The 19,000-nt window shown below is 46.3% G+C and overlaps 1 long non-coding RNA gene and 1 other non-coding gene across 4 annotated transcripts in view; both read right to left on the bottom strand.

Moving 5' to 3' along the window:
- Window positions 1–19,000, bottom strand: part of LOC137643536 (uncharacterized) — a 74,771-nt gene that overhangs the window by 20,604 nt on the left and 35,167 nt on the right. For 2 of the 3 annotated variants that reach the window (XR_011044994.1, XR_011044995.1), the window contains exon 3: window positions 16,515–17,441. This is a non-coding gene — a long non-coding RNA (uncharacterized lncRNA). Of the gene's footprint in view, window positions 1–16,196; window positions 17,442–19,000 lie in introns of those variants that run through there. The other variant, XR_011044993.1, reaches the window with a different exon arrangement.
- LOC137644682 (5S ribosomal RNA) lies at window positions 12,682–12,800 on the bottom strand. Its single transcript, XR_011045172.1, has one exon. It is a non-coding gene; the product is annotated as a 5S ribosomal RNA (ribosomal RNA).

Raw genomic sequence — 19,000 nt, 5'->3', positions numbered from 1 at the left:
ACCTAGGTCTGGACGAGGAACCCATGGATGAGCAGGTAGGTGGTGTTGAGTTGGTGGACCCCCTTTCACCCCACACTCCTTCCTCTTCTACTTCCTTTCACGGCTTTGATAAACCTACGGCTTCTCCTCTAGGTTCCTCCATTCCTGTACGACCCAAGGTGAAGCCACTACGTACCTTTAAGCCTTCAGCTTTGCCATTATCAGTGTCACCGGTTCCGGGACCCTCAAAGGATCCTGATGTTCATATTGCTATACCTAAAACCGTGACTCCTAAGAAGTCAAAGTCTACTAAGTCCAGGGCTTCGTTAGAGGATCAAGCTCGGGAGCCCCCTTTATCCGCCGCCATGGTCAGGGATATTGTGAAAGAGCAGATACAACAATATCTTCAACAGTCTAGGGCAGACCGAGGAGCTATGACGGAGCTCAAAGATATGGTGGCAAGTCTCATCCGCTCCGGAACTCAGATGCCCCCTCCTTCAGCCCCGGACGCATCGAAGTTACCTCCCTTCGAGAAAAACAACCCTTGGAGGTTTGCCTTACATGCTCCATATATTGATGGTGCCATAACTCTAGAGGGCATAGGCACCCGTCCTCTAGAGGACTTAGAATTTTACCCTCCGGGACTAGAATTCCCATTCAACGGCTTCGTCCGATTGAAAGAACATGCCTTGGTTAGGTTAGACAAGGTACCGAAGGAAACGGTAATATTCCCTAAAGAGCAGGCCCAATCTTTCTGGGCCAGGACGTTGTCAGACTGGGGTTGCACTAATTCCAAGCTCACCCCACACAAAGGAGCCTACACCATATTTACAGCTTCTCCAGGTATTACCTTGCCTATTACAGATAAAGTGGCAGCTCTTACTTTTCAGGCTATCAAAGAAGGTTCTGCCATGCCAGCTCTTAAAGAGACCGATCCCACCTCCATGCTCATTCCGAGTACCGTTACTATCTGGGATGATGCCCCCGCTACTTTCACAGTAGGGAAGTTAGACCCAGACTGTGCCTCTAATCTGTTCTCCGAGAAGCTTCCTAAATTACCAGATATTCTTCTCAAGACTGAGTTTGAGGCACGGAATAGGTTGGCTAGGTCTCTCCACTCCATTACCTCCGTGGAGTCCCTAACCTCACTTTACCCGACCGAGACCATGTTCCGGGTATTCACAAAGAACCTGTCTCTGTCCTTCCAAATCGACTTACACGAGTTTTGTTCGGCTCGGGTTAGTTGCAGGAAGCACGTTCTTTCTGAGGCCACGATCAGGCATGAACCGAATAGGCTGATAGCTTCCCCCTGCTGGGGTAAGAACCTTTTTCCTCAGGAGGAGGTGAACAAGGTACTACAAGACGCTGCGAGAGCAAATCAAAATTTGCAAGTGAGGTGGGGCCTCACTGCCAAAAAGAGGGTTGAAGGGCAAAAACAAAACTTCTTCAGGAAGAAACAGAGGTTTGCCCCTTACAAGACGAGCCGAGGTCACTACCAACAATCGTCGATTGCCCACTCGTCTTCACAATCTCCCACTGCTTCGTCTCCTCTACAGCCGAAACACCCTCAACAGGTGGTCTACCTCACTGCTCCCCCAGGTACCCAACCCAACCCCGTTTGGATGCCCTCACCCGCATACATCCCTAGCTACGGACCCTCAGGTCCCTTTCGTGGACACCAGAGAGGTAGCTACAGGGCTAGAGGACAGTTCCGTCAACGAGGCGGACCTAGGACAAGGGGTTCTCGAGGAGGGAAAGGACCTAGATTCACTCCCTCGCAATGATATAGTTCCGGTAGGGGGGAGACTTTACCACTTTCGAGACCGTTGGACCTTCAGTCCGTGGGCTCACAGCATAGTCTCCAAAGGCTTGGGGTGGAAATGGTCACGAGGTTCCCCTCCTCCACCAGTGACCTTCTTCCAGAGACCCACATCCATTCTGAGAGAGTACACCACCGAGTTACTACAGAAAAAAGCAATCAAACGGGTACGATCGCTGAAGTTCCAAGGCCGCCTGTTCACAGTTCCGAAGAAAGGCTCGTCGGCATTGAGAGTGGTCCTGGACTTGTCAAAGCTAAATTCTTACATCCTCTGCGACAAGTTCCGGATGTTGACCATCTCTCAGGTACGTACCCTGCTTCCCCGTGGGGCCGTCACCACCTCTATCGATCTTACCGACGCCTATTATCACGTACCAATAGCTCGAAACTTCTCTCCTTACCTAGGTTTCCGTCTAGGCAGGAAAGCCTTTGCATTCAAAGTCATGCCCTTCGGCCTCAACATTGCACCCAGGATATTCACGAAACTGGGAGAGACGGTGCTAGAACAACTCAGGAACCAAGGGATTCAGATCGTTGCTTATCTGGACGATTGGCTTATTTGGGCTCGGTCAGCCCTGGAGTGCAACAGAGCTTCGAAGAAAGTACTTCGTTTTCTCGCCAACCTGGGATTTCGGGTCAATCTCCAAAAATCCCGCCTACTTCCATCAGACCGCTTCGAATGGTTAGGCATACAGTGGGACCTTGCACGGCACAAGCTGGTTCTACCTCCCAAAAAGGTAAGAGAAATAGCTTCCAAGGTCAAGAATTTTCTAAAACACAGGCAGGTGTCCAGAAGAGCCTTAGAAAGAATCCTCGGCCTTCTGCAATTCGCCTCAGTAACAGATCGCCTATTGAAAGCCAAACTCAAAGACATCAATCGAGTTTGGAGAAAGAGAGCCACAGTACCTTTAAGAGACAAGGTCTCGAAAATCCCCTCTGTCTTGAAAATGAGATTACAGCCATGGTCCGAATCGAAGAACCTTTCCAAATCGGTTCCTCTTCAATTCCCACCCCCACAAGTGACAATTCATACAGACGCGTCTCTGAGTGGATGGGGGGGTTACTACGAACGTCAGATGTTTCAGGGCTCTTGGTCACCCGCCATGAAACACTTCCACATCAATGTTCTCGAAGCCATGGCAGTGTTCTTGACCCTGAAGAGGCTCTCTCCTCCGAGGTCGACCCACATCAGAGTAGTGTCAGACAGCACAGCCGTAGTACACTGCATCAACAGAGGAGGATCCAAGTCGCCCAACCTGAATCAGATCCTGGTCACTATCTTCACCTTGGCAGCAGAAAAGAACTGGTTCCTGTCAGCAACCCACCTAGCGGGAGTCCAGAATGTGATAGCGGACTCACTATCCAGGATGAAACCACTGGAATCAGAATGGTCTCTGGACATAATTTCATTCCAGTGGATACTCAGGCTGGTTCCGGGCCTTCAGGTAGATCTATTCGCAACTCAGATGAATCACAAACTTCCTTGTTATGTGACACCAAACATGGACCCTCAGGCTTATGCCATAGACGCATTAACCCTGGATTGGAACCATTGGAGGAAGATTTACCTATTTCCACCAGTGAATCTTCTAATGAAAGTATTGCACAAACTACGCTCCTTCCGGGGGACAGTGGCCTTAGTAGCACCTCACTGGCCAAAGAGCAGTTGGTTTCCTCTCCTCCTCGAGCTGAAACTCCGACCCTTCCGGATTCCATTCCCCAAACTAACCCAAGTAATTCAAACACAGACTGTGTCAGATTCCTCAAGGATAGCCAAAACCCTAACTTTGTGGACTTCATGAAGTTTGCAGCTCATAAAGACGCAAACATTGACCCGGAAAACGTTCTCTTCATCGAAGCGGACAAAAGGGACTCGACAATTCGTCAATATGATTCGGCTGTTAAGAAATTAGCAGGTTTCTTAAAGAATTCAGACCACACTCGTATGACTCCGAATTTAGCCATCTCGTTCTTTAGGTTCTTATTTGACAAGGGCTTGGCAGCTAGCACTATAACTACCATCAAGTCAGCTTTGAAGAAGATATTCCTGGTTGGGTTTAACATTAATCTAGCTGATTCCTATTTCTCATCTATTCCAAAAGCATGTGCTAGGCTTCGGCCGTTGGATCGGCCACAAAAAGTCTCTTGGTCTCTGAACAATGTCCTCAAACTCGCGTCGGACACTGACAACGAGTCCTGCTCTTATATCACTCTGCTTAGGAAGACGTTATTTCTATCAGCTATGGCCTCAGGTGCTAGAATCTCAGAACTAGCAGCGCTCTCACGTAACCCGGAAAACATAGATTTCCTCCCTACAGGCGAAGTACTGCTTACCCCAGACAGAGCTTTCCTAGCAAAAAATGAGGACCCGCAAAATAGGTGGTCCCCTTGGAAGATCATCTCTCTTCCCCAGGATCCTTCGCTGTGTCCAGTCACTACTCTCAGGACCTTTTTAGCTAGATCTGCCACCCGCTCGTCTGGCCCCTTATTTATCAGGGAACAAGGTGGTACTTTGACCATTCAAGGTATCAGACAACAAATCCTCTACTTCATTAAACATGCTAACCCGGAATCATTTCCCCATGCTCATGATATACGGTCAATAGCTACCTCTATCAATTACTTCCAGAACATGGACTTTGATGACCTTAAAAAAATACACGGGTTGGAAATCTCCTATGGTTTTCAAACGCCACTATCTAAAGAACTTACAGGCCCTTAAATACCCTACGGTTGCAGCGGGGAGTCTTATCTCCCCCCATTAATCTCTGATTATTTCTTTATTCCATCTCTTCTCTCCTCCCTCCTGACCACCTCTCACACCACGTCGCCACTCTCCTGGGTGGTTCGTTAGCCCCAAGTTATTTTGCCATGTTTAATTGTTATGATTTAACTGTTATTGTAATTACCATTCCTGTAAAGTTTAGATATGCTTAGACATGTAAGGTTGATTCCTTTCACGACGGGACACTCAGGTGATCCCTGGTCCTCATATTATTTTAGCATTACATCCCCTATGCCTATGGCTAGTTTATGATTTATGTTTACTTACAGTATTATATTATTGCCTTACATGGTGTTTGTTTTCTCCTTATTATGTTATTAATTTATTGGGCTTGGAAGGCATTCTCTGGTACATTCTCACCGGCCGTCACAGGCCCCCCAGAAAAGGGATTTTGACGAAGGAAAAATCTATTTCTGGGAAGAGGCCTGTGACGCCCGGTGAAACCCTTCCCGGTTATTTGATACGGACCCCACCCCTCTTTTTCCTTGCCAAGCCATATGTTCTTGCAGAAGGATGTCCTAGAGGGCGCGCGTGGTAGGTGTCGTTGGGGAGTTCAACCATGTTATCTAGGGCCTGTCACGGCCCTCCCCATTGATGAAGGGATTATCTAAATGGAAGACAACCTGTGAATAGTGGTTTACACACGCCTTTGTTTAATACACGACACCTACAAGGTGTTCGCGCGAGGGTTGTAACCTCTGCATTCCATGCTTTTATCTTTCTCTAGTATATTTGGAAGATTTATATTAGGAAAGGTATAAGGAAGGACCTTTCTCACCAGGCGTCACAGGCCTCTTCCCAGAAATAGATTTTTCCTTCGTCAAAATCCCTTTTCTCCTATTTAGTCTTCAGCTGGTGAATCTCCTCTTAATTTTTTGGACAGGAACTTAGGTCTATTAAATTTCTTATTCCTGATCTAGATATAAATCTCTAGCACCATTTAGTTAGTTCGTTATGCACGCTGCATAAGAATTTTCATAATTCTCACCATCCTTTACATTCAGATCTCCCTGTATAGTACCATCCTGTTCATAATACTAGGTATGCAATTGATTCTATTGGGCATGCCTTCATCATAAGGCTTAATTCTACACAGTAGTTGGGGAATGATCTTCCTAATCAGGTAGTTGAATTGGTGGAACTTCAAAAGTTTAAACTAGCAGCGAAAGTCATTTTATCTATTTTAATATTGTTACTGTTCTTAAAGTGTTTCATTATAATTGTTCATTACTTCTCTTGTAGTTTATTTATTTCCTTTCCTCACTGGGTTATTTTTCCCTTTTTGGAGTCCTTGGTCTCATGGCATCCTACTTTTCCAAATAGGGTTGTAGCTTAGCTAGTAATAATAATATAAGAAATTCGTAACCAAGGTGTTCAGGCGTGTCTTACCTCAGTATTGCTCAGTATTTTTTCAGTTAATAAGGGATTTTGACGAAGGAAAAATCTATTTTTGGGGAGAGACCTGTGACGCCCGGTGAAAAGTCCTTCTATCTACCTTTTCTGAAATAAATCTTCCAAATATACCTGAGAAAAATAAAAGCATGGAATGCAGAGGTTACTACCCTTGCGCGAGCACCTCGTGGGTGTCTCCCCGAGGTGGGGTCCGGCTCTTTAAGAGCCGCTATGGCCGAACCTTCTTTGTCAGTTTGAATAGTAAGACCTGTTCATTTATCCATAATAGGCAAGGCAACAATGAGAGCATCTGTAGATATGTCGTATTCCCCATTGTGTGGGGTGACCCTGGAATTAACGTAGCCCCCCAGACCGACAACATCCTGGTCCAGACAGATCGGGCCTGCCCGTTAGGAAATAATACCGTTACCTTCGGTACCTTGTCTAACCTAACCAAGGCATGCTCTTTCAATCGAACGAATCCGTTGAATGGGAATTCTAGTACCTGAGAGTAAATTCTAGGTCCCCCAGAGGGCGGACGTATATGTCATACAGAGTTATGGTACCATCTACATATGGAACATATAAGGCAAATATCTATGTGTTGTTTTTATCAAAGGAGGTTACTTCGATACGCCTGGGGCTGTAGGGGGAGTCATCCGAGTTCCTGAACGGATCCGACTCACCACCATATCTTTGAGCTCCGTCATAGCCCCTTGGCTTTCCCTAGATTGTGTTGCTTTTAGCAGTCACGGTTTTATGCAAGGTAACATGAACATCAGGATCCTTTGAGAGTCCTAGGTCGGTGACGCAGGTAATTGCAAAGCTGAAGGCTCAAAACTCATCGCCACCTACCTGCCCGTCCATGGGGTCGACGTCCAACCTTAGAGAGGACACTCCGAGGAGATAGGGACCTTTAGATAGAGCATTCCTTCGAAACCTTGATACCCAAGGGCGGAGAGCCTCTCTTGCAGGCCGGAGAGAATCATCATCATCCTGAAAGAAGTGAGGGGATTAGTGATGAAGGAGAAGACCGTTCTCCTCAATAAGCAATGCATACATTAATCCGGATCAAATTAAATCATCGCCAAAGGATACCAATAGGAAACATATTAGAACCAACTTACATCATGGGTCCGGAGTAGCGAGGACAGCTCGTAGCAGAACGTGCATGACTCCGGGAACCATACCATGTGGGCAGACCTTCTGTAAAAGAAAGGGGACATAAGTCGTGATGTTCCTTGAAACTTTGGTTAGTGATCCTATTCCCAGGCTGGGATCAGCCGTAAAACTAATAAAATGCCTATATTTATGCATATATTTAATTCTATCTATGTATAAATATGGATAAATATCCATACAACATCGTGTTCAAAATAGAAATAAATTAATTATGCCTATATTTATGCATACATTTAATTCTAACTATGCATAAATATGGATAAATATCCATACAACATCATGTTCAAAATAGAAATAAATTAATTATGAATATATTGATGCATATATTTAATTCTAACTATGTATAAATATGGATAAATATCCATACAAAATCGTGTTCAAATAGCAATAAATTTCCACTCAGTACTTGGAACCGAACGCTAGCCCCTTCTAATGAAAAGCCAGGTCGAAACCAACCATGCCATGAGAGGCTATCTACTGTTCCTTGAGAATCTGGTCAGTGAACAGATGAATCAATAGAATACTAATATCCAGTAACCACATAACATGTAACTATAACCTCATTGGTAAAATAATGTTAACCCCGGTTCTGAACGTCTGAGTCAGGGGTGGCCAACCTATGGCGCATGCGCCAACAGTGGCGCATTTAATGATTACAAGTGACGCACTATACCCCAACGCACTATACCCCAAGATAGTAAATTGAATGACTTTTCTTTAAAATTGCTAATTATGTTCATATATTTTCATTAGGACTTTCGAAAATAGCTAATGAATATTACCAACGCAAATTCAAAGTGTCATTAAAGTAAGTACAGTTTACTTTGTATTCATGTTAAATCCTTTCCTTTACAGCTAAAACCAAAGCTTGGCCACCCGTGGTCTGAGTGATCTCTGTTTCCACCGGAGATCCGGTAAGAAAGGTCCGTCACAGTGAAAACGTGAACATCAGAGGAAATCTAATATTAACCTCAATGCTGAACGCCTGTACGATATCCGGTTAAGCCAGAGATTCGATGAAAAGGACGGTAATAACGATATTGTGATTATTCATGAAAAAGGGTTCATACCCTGGTTTCTTATCGTCTGATTGATCAACAAGCTAACACCTTAATATATTAAGAAATTATATTAATAATCAGTAACCACGTAACATGAAAATATAATCTTCATCGGTATCACATAGTTAACTCCGGTTCTGAACGTCTGCTTGATCTCTGTTTGTAACGGAGATCCGGTGACAAAGGCCTGTCATCGTGATATCGTGACCGTCATCAGTACGATAACATTAACCTCAATTCTTAATGTCTGTGTTATCTCCAGTGAAGCCGGAGATTCGATGAAAAAAGGGGCCGTAATAGTGTAATTGTGATCAAACATGACAAAGGTTCGTGTGCAAAAGGCCTCAGCCGGAGTCTGCGTGCCGGATTTCACCGTTGCACTCCAAATATCTGACTAGTTCTGACCTAATGAGTATCCATTATAGCGGAGTATAACTCAAGGCGGAGCTAAGGGTGTCGGCATAAAACGACCCCAATTAATGACTCATACACTAACGTAACATATTAATAGTGCTAGCTATATTAACAGTAACCACATCAATAAAGTGTGCATAACATTAAACATAATATCATCAACTCGGATAATAAGAGAAGGCATGAATAACTCGTTATCGTAAAAAAACGGAAAATGGGAAATCCACCCCTCTTACTCGAACTAATAAAGAAAACGAGAGGAGTAACTCGTATCTGTAGAACAGGAAACGAGCACTCTATGCTCTCGCTCTCAGGGTTACATAATAAAAAACCAACATCACACAATAATATGATAAGAAAAATAAAAAATTGATTGCTTTTTTCTCAGTAATTGTAATAACCATGAGCGAAGAATAACGACAACGTAACAAATAAACAAAGATTTAGTCTAAATCGCGCATCCTGAGGCGAGTACAACACTAACAAAGACTAAATCGCTATTCTTCGTAGGTCCAAATTGGACTTGCTAGCAAATAAATACCATAGTAAAAACTAATAATAAATAATTATAATAAATTGGTCATAAAACGTAAGTGATATAACCTAGATGACAGAGTACCAGATGGGCAATAATAACTTGAAAATTTACCGAAGCGAACGGAACCCGAAATGGCTGCCGATACTGAGGCAGACCAATCGCTTCCAAAATTAAAAACCACAATACTGGAAACAGAACAAATGCCCGGTACTGCAATAAGCTGTCAAAACAAACTATGGTACTTAACATTGGTAAAGGTGAAGTAGCAACGTCAGTCATGTTGAATTAACGACAAACACTTCGAAAAAACACTGGGCAAAAAAATCTCGTCTTTGTGGGCAAGTCCAAAACAGAAGGATGACCTGGAGTGTGTTCGTGTGGGTGGCAGTGGCGTGGTACAAGTGTGGTTTCTGGGGTCTTTGTTAGGGCCCTTCCCTTTGATGAAGGAGTTATCTGATTGGAAGACAGCCTGTGAATAGTGGTTTTACACACGCCCCCGATGTAGACACGACACACACGAGGTGCTCGCGCGAAGGTAGTAACCTCTGCATTCCATGCTTTTATTTTTCTCTGGTATATTTGGAAGATTTATATCAGAAAAGGTAGATAGAAGGACTTTTCACCGGCCGTCGCAGGTCGACCCAGAAATGACAAATTCAGAAATAATTTGTATTTTTCCTAACCATATAAACCTTAGCTATTTACATTGGGTTTACCTTTCGGCGTAGCTGAAATGGCAAGCCATTAGAATTTAACGAGGGTGTATTATCCCCGCGCTAGTTAGCAGGGGGTAGGGGAGTGGTAGCTAGCTACCCCTCCCCCCCTCACACACCAGTGAACTACTTCACTTCACTTAGAGGTAGGACTTGTCTTGGGGGACAGGGTTGGCGGGCAAATATGTGTAAATAGCTAAGGTTTGTATGGTTAGGAAAAATACAAATTATCTCCAAATTTGTCATTTGTTCCTTAACCGAAATACAAACCATGCTATTTACATTGGGTGACTTACCCCTTAGGAAGGGTGGAAAGTCCCCAGCCATACTGGCTTTGGCTTTACCCGGGGACTCAGAATCCGAGTGAGTCGCACTCGAGAAAAGGAGTCCCTGCACCTCACAAGTTCCTTGCTCCGCAAGGAAACGTGTGCCCTACATAAGCTTGTGTGTGAAGGAAGAAGTGTGACCCGTCCTAGGCAGTTGACCTGGAGTTCCAGAAGGAACTCTGGGTTAGGACATTCCCAATACCACCTCGTCAGGGTATGGGGGACGCGACAGTATTGACTCAATACTCGGAACACAAGGAAGCATAGTTTTTTCGAGGTCAGCTATGCAAAGACCAGGATGCTGCTTCCCCAGTAGAGGGGACGATGAAGAAAGAAGTAAGGGCCAGACATACTTCTTTCGTTCATGTAGACTAAAACCTGATAACAATGCTCTCAACCTTCTGCTACCTGTCCAAAAAGGAGCCTGAGGTTAGACCAGCTGTTGTGTAGCCACCACAGAGCAACAGAAACGTATCGATACTCCTGTGGGTCACGTTCTGCAGGAAGCGGGCTGCGAAGGTCATTAGACGCTTCCAGACTCCAGCTTGTAGCACCTGCGTCACAGAGTAGTGCTACTCGAAGGCGAGGGACGTTGCGATGTATCCGACATCGTGCTGTAGGGCGACGTGACGGGGGAGGGTCTGGATTCAGGTCGAGATGAATGTCCTTGAGTCCGAGCAGAAGAGGTATACTGGTGACTCTCCCCTATGTCCTTCCTGTGCTCCCAACCCGGCTGCACGTGAGGAGAAACTGCAGCTGTTCCCAAAGATAACCCCTCGATTCCTATACTGGCAAGAAGGAGAAGGTTTGGGTCATCTGATACAGAAGGGGGACTCGAAATCTTGAAGGAGTTGGACCGAAGGGCCGGGACCCCAAGATTCTGAGTCTAGCAAACTACTCAGGAGCGAACCTGAATGTTGCCTTCCCCTATTCCTTAGAAAGGGCGGAGTCGTACGAGACCAAGAAGATTGCTTACACACTGGCCTAGGCCAGAGTGAGCAGGAGCACTGTCCCCCAAGACGGAATACGATCAGAGGCCTGACGTAATGGTTCTTGAGGAGATCTCTTAAGGGACTAAAAATTCCGAACCATGCTCCAAGGAGGAGGTCTCACTCCGAATAGGGGAAGAGACGTTCCCAGCTTCGCATGAGCGAAGAAAGGTCCAGCGGGAAGGAAAAAGTCTATTCCTTTCAGCCTGAAGGCCAGGGAAAGGCTGAGCGACAGGCTTCACTGCCGAGAGCGGAAAGGAGTTTCCTCCCGCCGAAAAGCAATAAGTCCGTTATTGCTGGAGAAGAGGCCTCAAGGGAAGAGGTATCTCTCCCACAACACCAACCACAGAACTCTCTCCACTTCGCCTGGTAGACCCCGGGGGATGAATATCGCAGGTGAAGCGACCTCCGCTCCGCGACTGTAGCGGGTTGTCTCTTCTTGAGGAGGCGGCGTAGTGTCTCCAGGCGTGAAGCCGAAGCGATGTCATGGCTCGTGAAAGATGTTGTAGTGTGGTTGTTTGAGTAGCCTGTGCCGCGGGAGAAGCTCTCCCGAGAGTTCCGTCAGGGGAAGCAGAGGGTCCAGAAACCGTTCCGCGTATAGTCACAGTGGAGCTCTCAGGGCCATCGAAAGGTTGACAGACAACCTGGTCTTGTTGAGACCCATTCTCAACAGACAACAATGGTGGGAAGACGCAGGCGTCGATGTTGTCCCACCATCACCGGAAAGCATCTTGCCAAAGCTTGAAGTTCCAGGCTGTCGCGATCAGGTCCCCCAGGCCAGGACTTGCTGGTTACCAAAGGCCAAAGACCCCCAGGTACTCTCTATCTGCGAGGCTCTGCTCACATAGTCGGAGAGAACATTCCTCTGCCTGGAATGAGCGAGCCGATAGTCGTATTGAGAGGACCTTGGATCATCTCAGTATCTCTACTGCAAGATGCGAAGGTATGAAAATGCGTCCCTTGCTGGTTGGAATACGCCAGTACCATGGAGTCGTCGCGCACGGAGCGACTCGGCAGGAACTGTAGGATCTGTAGAGAGGCCAGACTACGGCCCCTAAGCCTGCCTGACTGATGGAGAGGTATCCTTCAGGTCCTGACCATAGGCCTGAACCGGAACATGCCCCCCCCCCCCCCTTTTTCTTTGACGAGTCCAAGAACAGCATCAAAATGTGGGGAAAGGACGAGAATATCCATTCCCATCAAGAGGTTCCATAGGTCAACACCCATCGCAGGTCTAAACGTTCCGCTGGTCCTATAGGGGCCAGAAAGTCCGGTTAATCGTTGCTTTGATACCACCGGAACTTGGGCCGCCCCACAGGGAACTTATCCTGAGGCGACCGTTCGCGACTTTAGACGGGTCAATGAGGAAAAGTGACCCAGGAAACGTTCCAAGGTAGGGCTGAAAGCTCTGCTTGACTCAGAACAGGTACTGCGACTCTCCTCAGCCTTGCCACAGTCAACTGAAGGGAAGGCTCGGAGAAGGAGGCAACAGCATCTGGCATCCCCAGGCGGTTACCCATCCAAGTACTGACCAGACCCAACGTTGCTTAACTTCGCTGATCGGACGAGAAGCGGTGTTTCCAACGTGGTAAGGCCGTTGACTCAATATCATGGCTAGATACTCCAGATGTTGAGGCAGAAGTAGAGAAGGCTCCTAGCAAATTACCATGATCCCTCATTCATGGTAAGGACCCGGAAGCTTGTCCCGGCGTTGAAGAAGGTCGAAACCGAGCCTACCGGAGTTGACCAGACCTCCAAAAGGCGAAGGGGGCGGAAGCCTGCTCCTGAGCGGCCATGAGGAAAGCAGGGAGAGTTCTCTGGGGAAAAACCTGCGATGCCGCGGCGGGATCGCCACACCGCACCTTAAGTCTAGGCTGAATTCCAAGAGCTTCCTGGAAGATGGATGGAATGGAAACTGGAAGTACCCATCCTTCCGATCCAGGGCCTAAGGAGTCCTGCCGCCTCGTTACCAGTCTGATCGATTCTGCTGTTCCACGCTGGACGAAGTTTGTTCGACAAACTTGATCATAGCTGAGAGGCCGACGACGGAATTCCCATCTCAGATGCTTTCCTACGAGAAAGGATCGACTGAAGAAGCCGGGGGGTGAAGCCGCCGACGACCCTATAGAGGACCTTCTCCTAAGGCATGGATCATTCTGCCCAAACGGGCAAAACTCTTGCCGACCCCATGGCATAGAGGTTCAGTGACACTGAATTCGCTGACAGAGACGGAGAGATGGTAAGAGCGAGGCGCGATATCCTTGGCTGATCACGGAGATCGTGCAGGAATCGGCATCGGGAAGCTGTTATCCGGATGAGTAACCTTAGGCATCCTCCCAGCGTGAGACCTGCAAGGGGGAGTTGCCAATCATAGAGATTGTGAACTCTACCGCTTCCTCTAGGATTATGCCCACCCGGGAGAGCCTCCCGTGCTACCTGTCCCTGACAGGAGGGGACTACTATTGTACACCTTGTCTTAGCTGCCGTAGCCGGTCCGATAACTAGGCCGACGAGGCTGAAAGAAGAGGCGCTGGAGGCCTGCAGGGTCTGGAAGAAAGCGCCTTGGAGGAGTGAAAACGGAAGTCGACTTCCTCCGCACAACCGCTGTCCATGTCTCTGTCCTTGCGCACAAACAAGCTAACGCGTAAGAGACTAGGGATGGTTAGCGCACATCGCACTAAACAGAAGGCGCGCAGGTGCATCAGGAAGGTGAGCGCTGAAGTGAGCTGTCAATCAAGCGATCCTGGGCAGTCAGGAAAAAAAAGTTGGCACCCATCGGTGCATGGCAGGAAAGGGCGTGCAGATGTGCGCTGCCGATTGAAGAAAGCTGGCGCACAGAAGGACAGAAGTAAAGGTGAGGGCTGGCGAGTAGGAGGAACATCTACGGCAAGACTCAGCTACCGGAGATCGTCCACAGCAGGCGAGCGCTAGATCGATACTGATGGTGTCCAGGGGACCTGACACGCGTGGCAGATCGATGGCGATCGTTGACGAGCAGGAGATCACTGACGCGCAGGAGATCGCTGACGAGCAGGCGAACGTTGACGCGTCTGTGGTCACTGGCGAGCTGGTGATCGCTGGCACGCAGAAGGCAACGCGTGGAATCCTGTGCGTAGAAGAAGAGTCCTTGTCCAAGAAATGAACCGAAGTTCTAGATTGCGTGGGCGAACGTGGGCGCACAGGGCGCGTATCAGGAACCAACAGGAACAGCAGCGACGATCATCAGGAGAGCGCTGACGAACAGGAGAGAGCTGGCGAACAGGAGAGCGCTAGCGATCAGGAAAACGCTGATGAGCAGGAGAGCGCCTGTGCGCTAACACTGAGCAGGAGAGCGCCTGTGCGCTAACAATGAGCAGGAGAGAACACTGCAGAAGGGCGCGCAGGGGAACCCTGACACGCAAGGGTAGCACCCCCGTGGGAGGCAACCTTTTCGAAGGGACCGTTGTCCGTCGGAAGACGAGGTAAGACTGCTGTCCATCTGCACCAGGGGCGGAAGGTCAAGAAGGCGTTGGAGATCGATTCCCGGAGAGATCTAAAGAGGAAGGAGCTGCAGGCTGCATACGGAGATTCAAAAAGGCACCTCTTAGCACCCTTATAGGGAGATGGGAGGCCCTTACGACGTAGCGGACGGTGAGCTTTACGGCGAAGGCACCCAACAGCAACAACAACAGAAGAATCCTCCGAAGAGGAGTCTCTATGAGTGTACTCTCTCGCGAACGAAAGAGAAACACTTCGTAGAAGAGACAGGTCAGCCAGTGACCTAAAAAGAGCAATCCTCCGAAGAGGGGCTCCTGCAGTTGCCCAGCCTCTTGAGCGTAACTGCAGGTGTGACCGCTCAGCACCAAGAGCAAAGTCGCATGAAAAAAAGGCAAGAGCAGAACCCCCCAAAGGGGAAAAACTCAAGCCTGGACAGGAAAACTTCCCTCGGAAGGAAAGTTACCCACCCAAGGAGGCGAGCCTCCTGGGTGTTCTAAAATGAACTGGAGAGCTGTCAATCATCACGGGAGTACTTCCAGGAGAAGGAGTCACAGCCCTGACGAAGATCTATAGGGGAGGCAGCAACAGCCGAATCCCCAAGCCTCAACAAGACAGTTCACTCAGTTATCACATTACAGAAACGAACTAGATCGGTAAATGTGAAAAATAAAAACAAAAATCATTAGTTAACATTCATTCCCCCGGGAAGACTCCGAAGAGGAATCCCGAGGGAAAGGAACACAAGAATTACACAACAGGCACGTGCCCTCACAACCACTTACACACGGAAGGAGAGCTGTAACCAATACAGAATTATAACAAATATAATTATGTAACTATGTAATTATGTAATTTAAAAATGAATGAACACTAAAAAAAGAACGAAAACTCCGAAAGGAATCGTTCTACAAAGCTGAAAAAACAACAAATACAATTAGATTCATAAACTAATTGAGACAAAACGTACGGCGTAGCAACCCCACCCACACGGGAAGGAAGCTACTCAGACGTAGTAAAAGTAACGTAGTAAAAGGGTGAACGACCTCAAAGAGAGAGAGAGAGAGAGAAGGACCGTGGTCAACTCGATCGCGACCCATGACATTACACCATGGTGGCCTAACTGCCGAGGGCTCCACGGAGATATCGTACACTACACACACAAGCACAAATCTGAAAAGGAAACTTACTGATTTCTATACTCAAATATATACATAAACACGAAAAAAAATGTTTACATATATATTGAGTAAAAGAAAAGTAAGTGATTAAGTAAAGACAAAACAAACAATGGCTGCCAAGCGAGGACAAAGACAGAGACGTCTGTCCATTGTCCGAGCCAAAAGTGAAGTGAAGTGGTTCACCGGTGTGTGGGGGGGGGGGGGGAGGGGTAGCTAGCTACCACTCCCCTACCCCCCTGCAAACTAGCACGGGGGTAATACACCCTTGTTAAATTCTAATGGCTTGCCATTTCAGCTACTCCGAAAGGTAAACCCAATGTAAATAGCGTGGTTTGTATTTTGATTACGGAACAACTAAACCTTTGAATTTTGAAATTCCTAAAGAAAGTACTCAAGGAATTTTGCTGCTTTTAGTAGTTAACAGTGATAAGATTGTTGGTCTTGGTAACGTACATTATAACAGCTCCTTTAAATTAAGAAATAAAGCCATTGCTAGCTTTAAAAAAGATCCTGATATGGGCAGCACAGCAAATAAGACATGATGTTGGACTCCACCAACCTGGGGACTCCTCTCGCAGCAAAATTTTGATTGGATAGGTTCAGTGCCTGCAATGTATTTATGGAATCAAATATTGTATGTATCTGATAATAAAGTACTCACATTTACATTTGAGTTTCTCTTTTTTTTCTTTCTTTTCCCATATCACTGGAAACTAAGAGAATTAGGTTTAGGTCTTGTTCCTGTTGCTTCAGTATCCCCGGAGAGTATGGTATTGGTTACACAACTGCTAGATCTTCTGCTACACCCTTTCTGGATAACTACTCTTCTCTCTGGTAGTTCAAGAGCTTCTGAAATCTTCAACCTTTAGAAGTGAGTCTTTTTCCAAGTAAGGTACAGAATTCCATTTGGCCATTTTTCAAGTACTCCATTCCAATAATCAACTTCCACTGCACAATTCAATACACGATTTCCTTTTCGCACTTCCATAGGCTGTAATACATTATCATGATACTCAGCACCTGAACGTATTCTTCATCCCATCACTGTTGAACTATAATGCTGATATTGATGATTAAAGTGTATACCACCGGTACAACAATGCTTTTGCTCTTCTGACCAGCATCACTGATTACAAGCATATACTTTTTTTCTGATATTTTTGTCCATTTTCTATTTTTCCTGTCATGGCATTCTATTCTGAATAGGTCAGCTTTGTAAGCAACAAGGATTTTAGATTCATTCCATGGAAATGTTTGTTGATTCTGAAATAACAGTAGTGATTACAAATATTCATATTATGCCAATGTTGGAAGATGGGAGCAAGAATTAGAATGTTGAAATTGGTGATAGAAGGTGCAACTTCAGTGAAAGGTATGGCTCCGCCAACACCGAAGAAGGAAATGGTGGGCTTTGGCTCCAACACAGAAGACAGAGGCATTACAATTCTGGTTGACAATGGACTACGGTGTGGCACTTGTGAAGTACTGTAGTAGCTAATTATACACGTTACAAATATGCCACTGCAGTCTCCTTATATTACCTTGGTTGGGATGGACGACATATCCAATAATGATTTTAAGGGCCTCTCTGGAAAAAAAATTACTTTAAGAATACAATAAGCAAATCTGAGTTTAATAGCAATGAAATACAATGTATTGTGGTTTACATATTATTTATAAACATAAAAAAGTGCTTACGTTAAGGAATAAAAAGAACAAGATTATGAAGAATAATGTGAAATGCTTGATCTGGCTAAAGATAGTGCAATACAGTATTGTACAGTAAACAATATGTACTGTACTATATATTCATAGCTTACCATAGGCTTGTAAAGAACAAGGTAACCTGTTAACCAAGCAATATGGTGTTAAACATAACCTGGCAAGTTAATAGAGTATAAATATATATTCTATTAGCTGTAGATCCTTAAGTACAGTACATTGCAATATTATCCATCCATATACCAAAGGCACTTCCCCCAATTTTGGGGGGTAGCCGACATCAACAAGAACAAAACAAAAAAGGGGACCTCTACTCTTTATGTTCCTCCAGCCTAACCAGGGACTCAGCCGAGTTCAGCTGGTACTGCTAGGGTGCCACAGCCCAACCTCCCACATTTCCACCACAGATGAAGCTTCATACTGCTGAGTCCCCTACTGCTGCTACCTCCGCGGTCATCTAAGGCAGCGGAGGAAGCAGCAGGGCCTACCGGAACTGCGTCACAATCGCTCTCCATTCATTCCTATTTCTAGCACACTCTCTTGCCTCTCTTACATCTATCCTCCTATCACCCAGAGCTTTCTTCACACCATCCATCCACCCAAACCTTGGCCTTCCTCTTGTACTTCTCCCATCAACTCTTGCATTCATCACCTTCTTTAGCAGACAGCCATTCTCCATTCTCTCAACATGGCCAAACCACCTCAACACATTCATATCCACTCTAGCCGCTAACTCATTTCTTACACCCGTTCTCACCCTCACCACCTCGTTCCTGACCCTATCTACTCGAGATACACCAGACATACTCCTCAGACACTTCATCTCAAACACATTCAATTTCTGTCTCTCCATCACTTTCATTCCCCACAACTCCGATCCATACATCACAGTTGGTACAATCACTTTCTCATATAGAACTCTCTTTACATTCATGCCCAACCCTCTATTTTTTACTACTCCCTTAACTGCCCCCAACACTTTGCAACCTTCATTCACTCTGACGTACATCTGCTTCCACTCCACCATTTGCTGCAACAACAGACCCCAAGTACTTAAACTGATCCACCTCCTCAAGTAACTCTCCATTCAACATGACATTCAACCTTGCACCACCTTCCCTTCTCGAACATCTCATAACCTTACTCTTACCCACATTAACTCTCAACTTCCTTCTCTCACACACCCTTCCAAATTCTGTCACTAGTCGGTCAAGCTTCTCTTCTGTGTCTGCTACCAGTACAGTATCATCCGCAAACAACAACTGATTTACCTCCCATTCATGATCATTCTCGTCTACCAGTTTTAATCCTCGTCCAAGCACTCGAGCATTCACCTCTCTCACCACTCCATCAACATACAAGTTAAACAACCACGGCGACATCACACATCCCTGTCTCAGCCCCACTCTCACCGGAAACCAATCG

Source organism: Palaemon carinicauda, chromosome 7, assembly GCF_036898095.1.
Source record: "Palaemon carinicauda isolate YSFRI2023 chromosome 7, ASM3689809v2, whole genome shotgun sequence".
Classification (NCBI taxonomy): Eukaryota; Metazoa; Arthropoda; class Malacostraca; order Decapoda; family Palaemonidae; genus Palaemon; species Palaemon carinicauda.
The sequence above is the reverse complement of the archived record's forward strand: the minus strand, read 5'-3'. Positions and strand labels throughout refer to the sequence as shown.